The following is a 13,785-nucleotide window of genomic DNA, read 5'->3' as shown; positions in this document are numbered from 1 at the left end:
CTTGGACCGAGGTAGTGGTTATAGACAGAAGTGAATGGGTTTTCATTAATTATTGGAAGTGATTGAGTGTTGATGTATTTGGCATCTAAGGATAGAGAATGACTATAGCCTGAGCAACTTGGTAGATGATGATATAGGAAACAGAGAAGAAACAGCATTAATTAGTGTGAGAGTAGATGTATGTGTTGAGTTTATGAGGTTTCTATGAGATATGGAGACATTAAGTAGGCATTTGAATTTATTGGTTTAGAACCCTGAGAAGAGGTCTGAAGTGGAGAAAAAGAAGTTTCAGACTTTTTAACAGATGATGTTTGAGGCAATGGTAATAGGTAGAATTCCCTTGTAAAACAATATGTCAGGAAAAGAAGAGCACTGAGTATAGAACTCTGGAAAATTTCAACATTAAAGATTAGGTCAAGGAAAAGGAGCAGGGATGGAGATGAGAAAGATACATAAAAAGAAACAGAAGAAAATAAGAATTTGTGGTGTCACCTGAGTCATGGAAGAAGAATTTCCTAAAGGAATCTGTCATTTACTCTAATTGAATTTGCTAAGATGTCAGATGAAATTAAGACCAGAAAGTGTCCATTGATTTTAACAGTATATTATTAATGATTTGAAGCACAAATGATGGAGACAGAAGCCAGAAGAGTGGGAGCATGAGTGGTAGGTGATGGGGAGACTTTGAGAGTAGACATTTCTCTTTGAGAAAATATTTCTCTTGAACCAGGCACGATGGCACAGTCCCATAGTCCCAGCAACTTGGGAGGCTGTTACAGGATGATTGCAAGTTTGAGGCCAGCCTGGGCAACTTAGTGAGACCCTGTCTCAAAATAAAAAATAAAAGGCTGGGTTTTATAACTTGGTGGTAGAATGCCCATTCAATCCCCAGCACTCAAAAATTTCTCTTGAATGCAAAGGGTTCACTGTTTGAAATGTGAGTTTTAGTGAATAGCTGGGTGGAGGAGTATTGTGTATCAGGTAGGTGATACTGTGGCCTTGGAATTTGAGAGGTAATACTTAGTGAAGTCTGAGAATCATTCCATGGAGATGGTAATTGAAGACTTTTTAGAAGAAAAGGGCATTAAACTGGCAGAGCAGATAGAGATTTTTTTTGAGGGTTGTGATTAAATAATATTGGAGTGTTCTTTTCTTAAAATAATTTTTAGTTTTCAATGGACCTTTATTTTATTTATTTATATGTGATGCTGAGAATCAAACCCAGTGCCTCACACATGCTAGGCAAGCACTCTATCACTGAGCCACAATCCCAGCCTCTTGGAGTGTTCTTAATACAAGAAATGTGAACATGAACTTGTTTTTATGTAACTCAGCTATTGTAAGTTTTGGCTGAAACAAGTTAGATTATGCTCTTCTCAAATTTGTTGTAGTTAAAAGTTAGATACAAAGCCATTAATACTCAAGAAAAGTTTCAAGACAGAAGCATACATAGTACCTAATTCTACTGCAAGTATTACAGTCTTTTCAATTTGACCAGTTTCCCAGTATTTGGTAAAAAGTAGTATATGAAATATTTTTACTTGTATTGATGAATTTAGCGAGTTATAATTAACAACACTTCTTTACATGTACTCTTTTTTTAGTAGACTTTTTTTTTTAGAACAATTTTAAGTTCATAGCAAAATTGATAGGAAGATACAGAGATTTCCTATGTACCTTTTGCCCCTACACATGTATGGCCTCCCCCATTGTCAACAGCCCTCACCAAAGAAGTATATTTTGTTGTAATTCATAAACCTACATTGACATATCATTATTGCCCAAAGGCTATAGTTTACATTAGAGTTCACTCCTCGTGTTGTATATTTTATGTATTTGTAGAAAAGTATGATATGTGTCTACCATAATAGTATAATACAGAATAATTTCTCTGTCCTAAAAATCTGTGTACTCTTCTTGTTCATCATTCCCTCCCTATTAACTTCTGACAGCCACTGATCTTTTTGCTATGTTCATAGTTTTAACTTTTCCATGATGTCTTTTACTTTGGAATTATATAGTAGTATGTGGGCTTTTCAGATTGGTGTCTTTCACCAAGAAATATACATTTAAGGATATTTTATGTTTTTTTTTTATAATTTGATAGCTCATTTCTTCTTATCTATTGTTTGGATGTACCTCAGTTTATTTATTCATTCACCTACTGAAGGACATTTTGTTGCTTCCGAGTTCAGCAATTATGAATAAATGCTATAAACATCTGTATGTGGCTTCTTGTATGAATATATATTTTCAGCTCCTTTGAGTGAATACCAAAGGGTGTGTTGTTGGCTAAGATGTAAGAATATGTTTGGTTTTATAAGAAACTTCCAAATTGTCTCCTAAAGTGGCTGTACCATTTTGTATTCCTAATAGCAATGAGTGAGAGTTCCTATTTTACTATATTCTCTAGCATTCAGTGTTCTCAGTGTTTTAGATTATGGCCATTCTAATAGGTGTGTGTTAATATCTGATTTGTGTTTTAATTTGCATTCTCATGATAACATGTGATATGTAGCATTTTGTCATATGCATGTTTGCCATTTGTATTAGTCAGCTTTACATCACTGTGACCAAAAGTTCTGATAAGAACAGTTTAGAGGAAGAAAGTGTATTCTGGTTTACAGTTTTAGGGATTCAGTCCATAGCTGGCTGACTGTATAGCTCAGGGTTCAAGGTGAGGAAGAATATCTTGGCAGAAAGGTGTGGTAGAGGAAAGCTGCTCCATTTTTGATAGCCAGGAAGCTGAGAGAGAATAAGTGCAAGGAGCCAGGGATAATATAATCCCCAAGGGCGCACTTCTGGTGACCTACTTCCTCCATTCATGCCCTACTTGCCTATAATTACTACCCATCAGTCCATTCAAATTATTAATCCATCAAGTGGATTAATCCACTGCTTTGGTTACAACTCTGATAATCTAATGATATTACCTTTGACCATTCCTGCATTGTCTCACACATGAGCTTTTTTTGGGGGAGGGATACCTCACACCCAAACTATAACTTTATGCCCTTATCCCCCCAAAGCTCAGGCCCATCTCACAATGCAAAATACATTTATTCCATATCAAAGTGTCCCATAGTTCTAGTATTGCCCCATAGATGTTCGATTTCATTGCTCTAGGCCCAAGAAGAGGCAGAAAACATCATGCCAGAGGGTGTGGAGGAGGAATGCAGCTCATGACATGGTAAAGAGGATCAGAGATAGAGCTTTACTTAGCAGGGACAAAATATAAACCCCAAAGGCATGCCTCCAGTGACATGCTTCCTCTAGCTACACTCTACTTGCCTATAGTTATCACCCAGTTAATCCATGTCATTGGATTAATACATTGATTAGGTTAAGACTTTCATAACCTAGTCATTTCACTTTTAAATGTTATTACATTGTTTCACACATGAGCGTGAGCTTTTGGGTGATACCTCATATCTAAACCATAACAAATATATATTGATCAAATCAGGGTAGCTAACATTTCTATCTCCTTATCTCTACTTTGCATTTGGAGTCCTTGAAGCTCTTCTCTTCTCAATATTCATAAAATATTTATTAGGTTGATGCTGGTAGGGTATGGCTGGAAGATGTGGGTCATTGGGCACATCCTTTCGGGTTTTTATTTTGTTCCTGGTGAGTGGAGTAGTCTCTTTCCGATCCTGTTTATCATGTCATGAGCTGCTTTCTTCTTCCATACCTTTCCACCACGATGTTCTTCTGCTTCACCTCAGGGCCAGAGCAATGGAGTCAGCCACCTGTGAACTGAGACCTCTGAAACTGTGAACACCACATAAACTTTTCCTCCTCTAAAATAGTTTTTGTCAGGTCTTTTGGTCACAGCAGCAAAAAAATCTTACTGAAACAGGTTATTATGAATTACACTCTCCCACTGTTCTATAAAACACTACAATTTATTCTGTGTTTGTGTACTGTTATGGTTTGGATATGAAGTGTCTTCTAAAGACACATGTGTTAAAGGCTTGGTCCCCAATACAGCAATGTTCAGAAGTGGGGCTTTTGGGAATTCATTGGATCATAAGGTCTGTGACTTCATCAGTGGATTAATCCATACATAATTTGATGGCTATTAAGAGGTGGTGGAAACTGTGGAAGGTAGGGCCTAATCAGAGGGAGTGGGTCACTAGTGATATGTGCTGAAAGGTTATGTCTTGTCCTCTGTTCCTTCCTTGTGGCACTCACTCACTCTGCTTCCTGGCTGCCATAAAGTAGTCAGCTTTCCTTCTGGCATGATATTCTGCCTCCCCTCAGGCCCAAAGCCAGGGCCAGGTAATCATGGTCTACAGCCTTTGAAACTGAGCCAAAATAAATCTTTGCTTTTTAAAGTTATTTATGTTAGGTATTTTGGTGACAGCAATGAAAAGTTGACTAACATAGGTACCTATTATCTAACTTCCCACTATCTCCCCTCCCTACAACCTTTCCCAAGGCAGGGGGATTTTCTTTCTTTCTTTCTTTTTTTTGAGACAAGATTTTACTATATTGCCTAGAATGGCTTTAAACTCCTGGGCTCAAGTGATCCTCTTGTTTCAGCCTCCAGAGGATCTGGAACTGTGTGTGTGTATCACTATGCCCAACTAGGAAATTTAAAATTCATGGCTTATATATTTTTTTTATGTATCCTAACAAGTCATTGCTGAATTTAAGGTCATCTGCATTTTTCTCTGTGTTTTGCTCTAGTAGTTTAATAATTTTGCATTTTACATGGAGCTCTGCTCCATTTTGAGATAACTTTTGTGAAGGGTGTAAAGCTTGCATCTAGATTAATATTTTTCCATATTTTTATTGGTGTATTATTATATTCATCTTTTTTATATATGAATATTAAGGTTTTTTCAGTATCATTTGTTGAAAAGATTTTTTTTTGCTCCATTTATTGCTTTTGTTCTTTTGTCAAAATTCAGTTGCTGGGCTGTGGCTGTGGCTTAGTGATAGAGAGCTTGCCTAGCATCTATGAGGCACTGTGTTCAATTCTCAGCACTGCATATAAATAAATAAACTCTATTGACAACTAAAAAAATAATAAAGAAAAAAATTCAGGGTCTGGAGTTACAGCTCAATGGTGGAGTGCTTGCCTGACATGTGTGAGGCCTGAGTTCCATCCTCAGCACCACATAAAAAATAAATAAATAGGCTAGGGATGTGGCTTAAGCAGTAGCGCACTTGCCTGGCATGCGCGGGGCGCTGGGTTCGATCCTCAACACCACATAAAAATAAAATAAAGATATTGTGTCTACCTAAAACTAAAAGAATAAATGGATATTAAAAAAATAAACAAACATCTACAACTAAAAACATATTTTTAAAAAAATTCAGTTGCTGGGCTGGGGTTGTGGCTCAGTGGTAGAGCACTTGCCTAGTATGTGCTAGGCACTGGGTTCGATTCTCAGCACCACATATAAATAAATGAATAAAATAAAGATCCATCAACATCTAAAAAAGTATTTAAAAAATTCAGTTGCTTATATATGTATGGGTCTATTTCTGGGCTATTTTGTTATATTGACTTTTCTGTTCTTACACTAGTACCATTATCTTGATTACTGGAGGTTTATAGCATGTCTTCAAATTGGGTAATGAAAAATCCTTCAAATTTGTTCTCTTTTAATACTATGTTAGCTACTGTGACTCTTGCATCTTTGTAAAACTTGAGGATCAGTTTGTCAATATCTGTGAAATAAAGTGCTGGGATTTTGGGATTGCATTCAATTTATGGATCAAGTTGGAAAGAAGTGTCTTTTTGACAGTATTGAGTCCTTCTGTCCATCAACATGGAATAGCTCTCCATTTATTGAGTTCCTCTTTAATTTTGTTTGTCAGAACCTTTTAGTTTTCCTCATGTATATATTTTGTTAAACTTTTACCTAAGTATTTCATTTTTAGTCCTAAAATAATTGATATTGTGTTTTTAATTTCAAATTCTACTTGTTCATTTGTTGTGTACAGGGAAGCAATTGACTTTTGTGTATTAACCTTGTATCCTATAACCCTGCTATAATTACTGTTAGTTCCTGTAGTATTTTGTTGATTCTTTTGGATTTTGTGCATATATGATTATGTTGTATGTGAGCTGACAGTTTTATTTCTTCCCAGTATGTTTGTATCTTTTATTTTTGTCATATTGCATTAGCTAGGACTTTCAGTATGATGCTGAAAAGCAGTGCTGAGCATTGTTACTTTGTTCTTGATCTTAGTAGCTTTGAGTTTCATAATTAAATATGATGTCAGTTGTATATTTTTTCACAAATATTATCAAGTTGAGGAAGTTCCCCTCTATTTCTAGTTGACTGGGAGTTTTTTTTTTTTTTTTTTTTTTTTGTGAATGGTCTTGGACTTTTTTCTAAAGTTTTTCCTGCATCTATTAATCTGACCATGTGTTGTTTCTTCTTTAACCTATTTTGAATGATGGATTATGTGATTTTCAAATATTGAACTAATTTTGCATATGAGGGATAATCTCTTTTGGTTATGGTCTGTAATGATTCTTTTTTGTTATTTGCATGAAGAATGCTTTATTTATGTTTAAGTACGAACAGCACTTACAATAAAACATTTTTATACTATATCTACAAAATTTAAGTCTTTGCTACAGTGTATTTCTTTTAAACGCACTGAAGAAGGAATGTCATGATCAATCTATACACTCTCTTCGCAGTATTAGCCCTGTGGACATTGATGTTTGTAAAGCATCAATGTCTGTAAAGCAGAAAGGGGCGCAGGAGATCAGGAACCACAGAACAAGAATGACGCACCAAAAGAAGGTTTATTGGGGGGCACTCCCTGTGAGGTTCACGGGTCTGTGAAGGATGAAGGGCCAGGGAGTCCAGCAGGAGAGGCGAGAACAGTGCTAATAAGGGAAGCTGGAGGTAGAAGGGCCTAGGCCATCTAAATTGCAGCTACTAATAGCAGGTTGGCCCTGCCAAGTTTAGGGGGATCTTGTCTGTCATGGGTTGGTCAGGGCTGATGTGAGATGACTAGGCGATTGCTTTAGTTGGCGGGAACTTGTGGTGGTTGGGGTCCATTGCCATGTCAGCTTCTGATTGGTCTCCTCAGCCAGGTAGAAAGTCCCCACCCACAGCTGCTCTGAAAGGAGAGGGGGAAGGGAAGCCTGTTGACTGAACAATTTTTTTTTTCCTTTTCCTTTTTAATACCTTTACTTTACTTATTTATTTTTATGTGGTGCTGAGGATCAAACTCAGTGCCTTGTCTGTGCTAAGCGAGCACTTTACCGCTGAGCCACAACCTCAGCCTGATATTGATGTTTAATTGGACAATCATAGATGTGAATTTCCTGGTCATCTCCAACACACAAACTTTTAGAACCATTTCCGTTGTATTTTAGTCTTCAGACCTGATTCTGGTAATCTAAGAGAGTATGAATATCCATTCTCTTTCCAACATCCCATATTTTCATACTTTTGTCAGATGAACCAGAAGCAAAATTAGTGTCTTCAGGACAAAACTGGATGTTCAATACCTGGGAGGCATGGCCATGCAGCATGCCAGCCAAATTGGCTTGGTAGTAGATCTTGATGTATTGAACATCTGAAGCAGTGATAAGGAATTGAGAGTTCAGGAAAAGGACAAGGAGCAGATGCATAAAGTGTGACCTTCCATTGTATGCAGAAGTTTTCCAGTTGCAATATCAAAAATATTGATAATTCCATTTATAACTCTACTGGTCAGATATTTCCCATCAGGAATATATGCAATACTAAGAATGAATTTTTCTCTCATATCCAAAGAAAATCCCCCCCCCCCCACACACTTTACACACTTTACCCACATGAATTCCTATGGCCAGATACTAGGAATCAGGAGAAAAGGCCAAAGTCCATCCATCTATAGGCTTTTTCTGTTTGTTGTTTTCCAAGTCCCAGAGATGAATATGAATGAGCATCAAGAGTGTTGGATGCAGCAATGGTCAGGGTGTGGTTAATGTCCATAGACACCACCCCTAGCTGATATCCCTCTAGGTTCTTCTCTCATCATGCCATTATCAGACCTTTACCACGTTATCCAGGGATTCTGAACACTGTTTCCTTTCTGTTTGTCCCCTCAAGCAACTAGCCAGATGGCATCACCAATGGTGGGCTTGCTCTTGTTTCAAGAGACTACTGGTTGATTTCTTTAATTAAAGATGAAGGGCCAAAGGCCACACAGCTTGGCTGCACCTTTTGTAATACTTACATATTATTGGATGCATTTTCTTTCTTTTCTTTAATGATGCAATGATTTTAATTTATCCAAAGTCATTTCTTTCAATATACTTAATAAGTGTATATATGAAATTATTTCATTAAGAAAAAGTGGCAAAATTATTAAACATTTTAGAGGTAATCAATCACATTGGCAAATTGAATAAGCAAATTGATTGCTAATATATCTTTCTGATAGTGAAAAATAGTATGCTGTTATCTGTATGTGCAATTGCTCTATTTTTTTTTCATTTTTGAAGGTCAAGTTTAGCAAACTTCTTGTGGTATCAGTATTAATTGACTCTCAGTTTAATTGCCTCCTCAGTCAGTTCCTTTTTTGTTTTCTTTTTTGGAATGAACCCAGGAAAGTTCTACTACTGAGCTATACTCTGCCCTTTTTAAAATATTTGTTTTGAAACAGGGTCTTGCTAAGTTGCTGATAATGATCTTGAATTTGTGATCCTTCTGCCTTAGCCTTCTGAGTCACCTGGATTACAGATGTGTGCCTCTGTGCCCAGCACATTGTCGGGTTTAATTTGCTAGTGTTTTGTATTTATATTCATAAGAGACATTGGTCTGTAGTTTTCTTGTAATGTCTTTATCTGGTTTTGATGTTAGGGTAATGGTGTCCTCAGGGAATAAATCAGGAAATATCCCCTCTGCTTCTGTCTTCTGAGAGAGATTGTAGAGAATTGGTATAATTTCCTTATGTGTTCAGTCGAGTTCATCAGCAAATCCATCCATGTCTCTTTTTTTCTGTTTCTGAAGTTTATTGATTATTGGTTTAATTTCTTTAATAGATATAGGCCTAAATTTATCGTTGGGTGAGCTTAGAAGATTGTGTTTTTTAAGGAATTGGTTTGTTATTGTTCGTATATTAAATTTCTCCCCAAAACTTGTGTGTTGAAGGCTTGGTTCTCAGATGGTACTCTTGGAGGTAGTCGAAACTTTAGAAGGTGGAGCTTAATGGAAGAAAGTTAGGTCATTGGTTTGTGCCCTTGAAGGGGTAGGTATATTGTGACCCTACCTCCTTCCTCTCACTTTGCTTCCTGGCTACCATGAGGTAAGCAGCCTTGCTTCACCAGCTTGGCCCTACCATGATGTTCTGCCTTGCCACAGGCCCAAAGTGATGTAGTAAAGCCATAATGGACTGAAAACTTCTGAAACTATGTGCCAAAATAAATGTTTCCTCCTTTTATTATCTCAGGTATTTTGTTATGGCAATAGAAAGCTGACTAACATATGGTCCATTGCATGTAGGCATAGAGTTGTTAATAGTATTCATTTTTCAACATTTAGTGTCTATAGGATCAACAGTAATGTCCCTTCTTTCATTTCTGATATTAGTAATGTGTCCTTTCTTTCTTAACCTGTCTAGAGGTTTTATTTTACTGATCTTTTCAGAGAATGAGCTTTTTAAATTCATTTTCTGTATTGTTGTTATTTTCATTGATTTCTGCTGTAATTCTTTTCTTCTCTTAATTAATACTTTGTATACTCTCCTTTTTCTAGTTTCCTAAGGTAGACCCTTAGGTGACTGAGTTTAGATCTTTCTTCTTTTCTAATATATACATCTAACACTGTAAATTTCCCTCTAAGCCCTGATTTTGTTGCATCCCACAAATTTTCATAAGTTGTGTTTTTACTTTCAGTGATTTCAAAATATTTTAAAAATTTTTTTGAGTTTTCATTTTTGACCCATGTGTTTTTTTAAAAAATGTGTTGTTTAATATCCAAGTATTTTGAGATCTTTCCAGATATCTTTTTATGTGTGTGTGTTTGTGTGCTATTGGAGGTTGAACTGAGGGGCTCATGCATACCAGATAGCACTCTACTACTCAGCTATATCCCCAGTCCTTTCAAGTTTTATTTTGAGACAGGGCCTCACCAAGTTGCCCAGACTGGCCTTGAACTTTCAATCCTCTACCTCCTGAGTAGCTGGGATTATAAGTGTATGGCACCATGCCCAGCTTCCAGGTATCTTTTGGTTATTGATTTCTAGTTTAATTCCCTTGTGATCTGAGAGTAACATTGTGTGACTTTGTTTTAAATAAGTTTAGGTATGTTTTATGGCTCAGAATGTGGTCTGTCTTGGTGAAAGTCTCATGTAAACTTGAGAAGAAAGTGTATTCTGCTGTTATTAGGTGAAGTAGTCTATAGGTGTCCATTTTATCCAGTTGATTGGTAATGTTAAGTTCAGCTCTGTCCTTACTGGTTTTCTGCCTGCTGAATCTGTAAATTTTTGACAGAAATAGATGGACACTATTTCTCCTTGTAGGTCTCTAGTTTTTGTCTCATGTAGAAGTAATACATGTCAAGGAATTTTTGGTATTAAAGAATTGACCCTTTTATCATATATAAAGTATTCTTTATCCCTGATATATATATATATATATATATATATATATATATATATATATATATATATNTTTTTTTTTTTTTTTTTTTTTTTTTTTTTTTTTTTTTTTTTTTTTTTTTTGGTAGTACTAGGGATTGAACCCCAGCTGTGCTCTACTACTGAACTTCATCCCCAGCCTTTTTAAAAATTATTTACCTATTTTTATTTTAAGACAGGGTTTTGCTAAGTTGCTGAGACTAGCCTTGAACTTGTGGTCCTCCTGCTTTAGCCTTCCAAGTCATTTTTTCTTGAATGTCTACTCTCTTTCTTGCATTGCCCATCTGTTCTTACGTGTTATTTGTTTTAACCTTTATAGCTCTTAGCATATTTCATCATTAAAACTACACTTTTAAACTTCCAGTTTGATAATTGCAGCATCCCTGCCATATCTGAGTCTGGTTTTTATGCTTGCTATGCCACTTCAACTGTGTTTATTTATTTTATTTTTAAATATTTTTTGCCTTTAGAGTTCCTTATAATTTTTTTCTTGAGAGTTGAATATTGTGTATAGGTAAAAGAAACAGGTATAAATAGGCCTTGAGTAATATGATAAATTGTTGAGGGTAAGGAAAGCATTCCATAGTCCTATGATTAAGTCTCAGTCTTTTAGCAAGCCTTCATGCCTCTGAACTTTACAGGACCTTTTTAGTCCCGTCCTCCATACGCTCCCCTCCATGGGCAAAGGATGTCGCAGACAGGATGGCTAAAGTGATCAAGAAGGTCAGTTAGGCACTGATATGACCCTAGCAGGGTTAAGCTCTAGTTAAATTATTTCTCTTGAGGGCAGAACTGGTTAAGGACAGAATGCTGGCTTATTTCAAAATGGTTTCTTTTTCCCTTCTCCCTGCCAGAAGCACTGGGGGATTTTTCTTTGATACTAATTGTGAGAAATTGTTTGAGCTCCCAAAGGTAAAACTCACAAAAGTGTGGGGTCTCCCCTATGACTGGATCTGAGAAGAGTGTTTAATGTTTCAGTTTGTTCAGTTCTTTGCATTGTTGTTAGGTTGGAGTAGGTGATTTCCAAGTTTTTTATTTTTTAGTTGTAACTGGACACAATATCTTTATTGTATTTATTTTTATGTGGTGCTGAGGATGGAAACCAGGGCCTCGCACAGGCTAGACGAGCTATCTACCTCTGAGCCATAATCCCAGCCCCGATTTCCAAGTTGTATGCACGACAGACCAGAAACTGAAGTCTACATATATTCTTATAACTTTGTGCAATTTGTGGTATGCAAACCCTGTTGATTTTTGCAACCTAGAATGATCTGGCTAAGGCTGTCTTTCTTCTCATGAATTTATTTTATTATTATTTACTTATAGGCTATATAATATCTTGAGTCAGTGTCTGACTTTTGAAAATTTAAGTTTCCTATTAAAGTTGAAACTATGAATTTGATGTCATTTAAATCCATTTATATCATTTATTGTAATATCTTTGTTAAGACTTGTTACAAATTAAGGCAACCAACTGAAGTTAAAAGGAAAATAAAAGGGGGGGGGAGTTTCATAAGGATACTAAGATATCTCATAGACTCCTAAGGCAGTCATTATAGCTGTTCCTCAGGCACAGTATAGAAGAGTCAGTAATTAGTCTAGACTAGGATCCCACATTATTCTAAGCAACTGGTTAGATGGATGAGTTTCCCTTGAACATGGCATTTTATCTTGTAGTAAAAAAGTATAGGTTGGGGGATACACCATCAGTGAAACTCCCCATCTTGTACAATCACAAAAATGGGATCCTAATTAGAATAAGTTATTCTCCATGTATGTGTAATATGTCAGAATACATTCTACTGTCATGTGTATCTATTTTTTTTTAATTTTTTATTGTTGGCTGTTCAAAACATTACATAGTTCTTGATATATCATATTGTCATGTGTATCTAAAAAGAACAAATAGGGCTGGGGTTGTGGCTCAGTGGTAGAGCGCTTACCTCGCATGTGTAAAGCACTGGGTTCGCTCCTCATCACCACATAAAAATAAATTAATTAAATAAAGGTAACATGTCCATCTACAACTAAAAAATATATAAAAAATAAAAATAAAAAGAACAAATAAAGAAAAAAATGTATAGGTTGGGGATGATGCTCAGTTGTAAAGCACTTACTTTGCACATGTAAGACCCTGGGTTTGATCCTCAGCACTGCCAAAAAAAACCCCCCAAAAACAACAACAACAAAAAAATGTATATGGAATAGGGGGATACGTTGTTCTAGAATTCTGTTGGTGGCAAAATAATATCTATTATCTAGAAATTAGAGATATGCAGTTGAGCTGACATGGTGTTAATTAATGAGTTAATCATGAACAAATTATTTACTATTTTAGGGAATATCTTAATTAGGGTCCTCTGGAGAAACCGAACCAATAGGAGATATGGACCTCTAGCTTGCAGATGGCAATTGTGGGACATCTCAGGCTCCATAATCACATGAACTTTATAATAAATCTCATGATTTCTTTTCTTTCTTTCTTGTTGGAAGGGCAGTACTTGGTATAATTCAAATGCTAATTTCAGGGCTGGGGCTATAGCTCAGTGGTAGAGCACTTAATTGGTCAATTTGAGGCTCTGAGTTATATCCCTGGTATTATACCAAAAAAACAACAACAGAAACAAACAAAAATTGCTAATCTCTTCTGGAAATACTGTTACAGGCATACTAATACATTTTGTTTAATCAGATATCTGTCAGGTTGACTGTAAAATGAATAATACATGGGGGTACAATAGTAGGGATGCTGTATATCTTAATTGTTTCTGACCACATTATGTATATACAAACTCATTTACATGGTCTTTGAGTCTTATTATTCCACATGTGAAAATTACACATATTCTTTGTTTTAGTGCTGATCTGAAATTAGTTGCTGTTCTAGAGATTTTAATTCCTCTCTATATTTGATATACCTGTTATTGTGTTTTCCAATATTTGTTAAACTCCTCTGCTGTTGTTTTCTGTGTGCTAGGTGAAAGTGATCACCTTGTTTTTTATAGCTCTTGACAGAGAATTCAATGTTTGTGAAAGATGCCAGATATCCTGGAAATTGAATTCCTGTGTGACTGTGGGGTAACAACAATGTTAACTTCCCAGATCCTGCTCTCTTCATGTATTTTAATCTAGAGAAATACAACCCTTTACAAATAAGAGATTATCTCATTTCTTTTT

The 13,785-nt window shown here is 36.0% G+C and overlaps 1 pseudogene; it reads right to left on the bottom strand.

Moving 5' to 3' along the window:
• Positions 1–5,435: 5,435 nt before the first annotated feature.
• On the bottom strand, positions 5,436–9,516 carry LOC125610388 (annotated as a pseudogene).
• Positions 9,517–13,785: the final 4,269 nt, after the last annotated feature.

Source organism: Marmota marmota, unplaced genomic scaffold (assembly GCF_001458135.2).
Source record: "Marmota marmota marmota unplaced genomic scaffold, marMar, whole genome shotgun sequence".
In the NCBI taxonomy this organism is placed as follows: Eukaryota; Metazoa; Chordata; class Mammalia; order Rodentia; family Sciuridae; genus Marmota; species Marmota marmota.
The sequence above is the reverse complement of the archived record's forward strand: the minus strand, read 5'-3'. Positions and strand labels throughout refer to the sequence as shown.